This window comes from Piliocolobus tephrosceles, chromosome 15 (assembly GCF_002776525.5).
Source record: "Piliocolobus tephrosceles isolate RC106 chromosome 15, ASM277652v3, whole genome shotgun sequence".
Classification (NCBI taxonomy): domain Eukaryota; kingdom Metazoa; phylum Chordata; class Mammalia; order Primates; family Cercopithecidae; genus Piliocolobus; species Piliocolobus tephrosceles.
Window position 1 is genome coordinate 2,995,623 of NC_045448.1, and position 4,095 is coordinate 2,999,717.

General features: G+C 53.6%; 1 long non-coding RNA gene across 1 annotated transcript in view; it reads right to left on the minus strand.

Annotated features, from left to right (window-relative positions):
• The window catches only part of LOC111531450, a 10,180-nt gene that overhangs the window by 4,103 nt on the left and 1,982 nt on the right, over window positions 1-4,095 (minus strand). The window lies entirely within an intron of this gene.

Below are 4,095 nucleotides of genomic sequence, written 5' to 3' on the forward strand. Positions count from 1 at the left end.
GACACTCACTATTCCAGCACCGACATGGGGACACTCACTATTCCAGCGTTCCCGACATAGAACACTCCCATTCCAGTATTCCCGTGTTGGGAACGCTCATCACTACTGCAGCACCAACACGGGAACGCTCACTACTATTCTACAGTTCCTTTGTCGGTAATGCTCACCGCTACTCCAGCGTTCCCGACACGGGGACGCTCACCACTATTCCAGCACTAACATGGCAGCCCCCGTAAACCAGGAAATGGAGCTTCTTCCTCCATCAGGCAGCTCAGGGACTGGATTCCAGGACACAGTCAGGGAAGGAGGAGACACAGGGAAAGGCCCCAAGGCTATGACACTGGAGCTGGCTTCCAAGAATCAGCAGAATTTCACCAGATGAAGGAGGACTTCCAAAGGATTTGCAAAGAAGAGCGAATATAGACCAAGGTGATCTGGCACTCGTTGGAAAGGGCCGCCCATCTGTTTGATCAGAATGTCAGCTACGACAGAGATGCGGGGATGTCAATGAAAAGGCAGGCTGGGTCAGAGGACCGTGATTGATGATTAGTTGATTGATTGACTTAATAAACCCTCATTAAGTGCTATTACACATAAGGCAGCATTTCAAACCAGAAACTCGTAGGCTGGCTGTTCCCTACGTGATTTTTAGTGCCTCTTCAATAAGCCATGCAGAAATCCAATCAGCAAGGCTCAGTAAACACTAATCAATCACAGTCCTCATCGTCACTTCCTGACACCATAAAGCGCACGACGGCATAACTGCTGGGGCATCTGTGATGGGCTCCGAGTCCCTGCATTGTTCTGGAAGCTTGGCCACTCTACTGGTGCATGGGACATGTTCTTAAGGTTCTGTTAGATTAGAAAAGAGGGTATCAGGAGAAGTCAAAAGGACAAAATCCATCAACTGAGGGGTGCGGTCAGTTACGGAGACATCTTTCTTGATTCTTACGAAATGGCCTTCTATGTGCTGCTTTCTATTTGCAGAATCGTCACATTGAATTCACTCGCAGCACAGAATACCTTGGGAAGTTCCATTTTAATCCATCTCTATTTAGGGGATCTTGTTTTTAAATGACCCAGCTTATGGCTTTTAACGTCTCAAAGGAATTAAGAACTTTCATTTTCACATATTTCATACAAATATACCAGGCAGTATTTCAGTTACCCGCTCCTCTACCCAACAACACTGTATCTTGAGACAGACTAAGAGCTTTGGGTTATTTGCTGAAAGTGAGGACCCAACTCTAGAACTGTTCCAAACTCGGCATCTCCTCATTCAGCATTTAGGGGTAAGATTAGCACAGCCAATGATGCCTACTAGTGTTTTAAGATATGACCCACTGTCCCATCCACTCTCCCATCCACCCATCCATCCCCTTCCAACCACCCACCCACTTACCCCATCCAACCACCCACTCACCTATATACCTATCCATCCTCCATCCACCCACCCACCCACCTACCCACCATCCATCCACCTACTCAACCACCGTCATCCATGCACTCATCCAGCCACCCACTCACCTATCCACCCCCGTCCAACCACCACCCACCCACCCCTCACCCTCATCCACTCACCATCCACCCACCCAGGTATCCATGCACCCACCCATGCATCCATCCACACACTCACCTACCTATCTATCCACCCACCAACACACTGACCCACTATTCATTCACCCACCCATCCACCATCCACATAACTGTCTATCCACCCATCCACTCACCCATCCACTATTCATCCCCTACCCCCACCCACCCACCTATCCACCAATTCATCCACATATCCATTCATCCATCAACCCATCCACCCACCTGTACCCACCCGTCCTATCCACTCATCCACCCATCTGTCCATCCACCCTTCCACCCGCCCACCTACCCACCCCAGCCTGACCGTCCCCTCCCTGGCACCCACTTTCTCTAGCCCTGAGGTCCTCAGGGACCCACAAGTCTTTGACCTGGTCTCTGCCTTCTGTCCCCCACCCCTTCCTTCCCTCCTCTGATCCCCTGTCCCCCATTTCTGGTGTCTTCAGTCTCTGCCTCCCTGGCTACAGGAGAAGCCTTTGCAGGGCCTAGCACGGTGTCTCAGGGAGAACAGCAGCAGGCTCGCCCGCCCTGCTGAAGGCCTGCTTCTCCCAACTCCGTCCCCCCAGAACTTTGTCTGGGGATCCTGTTGTTGGACTAAAGCTGGCTCTGCTGGAGTTCCCACTAACAAGGGCTGTCCTAATGTCACTGGTGACACCCCTAAGAGCCCATCCAGTGCTCTCACACCCTGCCCCCAAAACCGCAGCGTTTCACATCCTAGAGGAGCAGCCACAGCTCTTCTAAATGAGCCGCACAGATAATGGGGCAGCTGCAGCCCACACAGTGAGGCCCTGCAGTCTGCAGCGTGTGCCCTGGGTGTGGGGAGGGGGACTTCCGGCTCCAGCTCCAGGACACCCTGAGGACACTGCACAATGCTTGCTGTGGGTTGGCAGCGCTTCCCCTGCTGCTGTCAGAAGATGATTCTCAATTAACGCCAATCCTCCTATCACCTGGCCAGGCAGAGAGCAGGAATGGAGAGCCACAGCCCAGCCATTTAAGAGCAGTGCTAACTTGCTGGGCCACACACGCCGGAAGAGGCTCATGAAAAATGTTAAATCCAAAATCGCCCATTGCTCCGGGATTCTAAATTTAGCCCTGCCAGGCCCGTGCTGCAGAGGCGCCTGCGGGGAAAGTGGGTTACTAACGACCCTGCTTTGTACAGCTGGACACGTGCCGAGGTAAGTCAGGCCCCGGCCAGGGTACACCACGGGTGACATTCATCTTTTCTGGCACCGACCCTGCCGTCCACAGCTGCAGGCGAAGCCGCACAGCACCTGACACTGCACAGAGGGGCCGGAAGGATGGGTCGAGGCTGACTTGTTTCCCCATATTCCTGCCCCCCAGACCCTGCTAAAGAAGGTCCACATGTAATCGCATCACTGGCAACACGGTTTCCGTGTAATGGCGGGAAGAACCCCATCTATACAGGAGGCTGTCCAGTGCAGCCCCTCCACCACCCCACCCACAGGGAGGCAGGCTTAGCTCTGAAAATGGCATGGGCAACGAGGATGCTTGTGATGAACCCCAAAGCCTCTGCATGGCTGCATCCTAACGGTTCTAACTGGTCACTGGGCTGCCTCTGGGTAGGAATTGCTCGAGACAGAGCCTGAGAGACTTGCACGAAGGGGACACGGCCTGTGCCCCGGACTGCGGACAGAGCTGGGCAAGGTGCCACCAGGCTGTTTCAAAATCCTCAGAGGGGGGATGCTTGCTCTGCTTACAAGGGGTCCTTAAGATAAAACCATGTCCTGTGTTTGAAAGTGTGTCCGTTTTACAAATAGAAGTACTGTTGATGACCCCCACCGTGGCCGCGCTGACGATGGCGCTGGGTGCTGTCCTGGGGACACACTCGCTTTCTCTAACAGAACGTCTCAGCCTGTTCATCTGGAGTTGCTCACCAGATTGCACCCTCGCCTTCCTGTTCCAGGATATCCCTTCTCCCCTTTCTGTGCTTCTCCATTGGACTAGTCTATCCGCATTCAGAAATACAGATATTTCTCTTTCTTAAAGAAAGAGATCCTTACCCGGGTGTGGTAGCTCACGCCTACAATCCCAGCACTTTTGGGAGGCTGAGGCGGGCAGATCACCTGAGGTCAGGAGTTCGAGACCAGCCTGGCCAACAAGGTGAAACCCCATCTCTACTAAAAACACAAAAATAAGCCAGGCGTGGTGGCGCATGCTTGTAATCCCAGCTACTAGGGAGGCTGAGGCAGGAGAATGGCTTGAACCTGTGAGGCAGAGGTTGCAGTGAGCCAAGATTGTGCCATTGCACTGCAGCCTGGGCAACACAGCAAGACTCTATCTCCATAAAAAAAAAAAAGAAATCTCCTTGTGGTCCCAGGCCCTGGGGGCTGCTCCTCCTGTTCTGTTTCCTTTACACAACCCCTCCTGCTCCCATCTTCCCACCTCTCTCATCCCGTGTGCTGCTCCTGCCGCCCACGCTGCTCCTGCCGTCCACGCTGCTCCTGCCGCCCACGCTGCTCCTGCCGCCCACGCTGCTCCTGC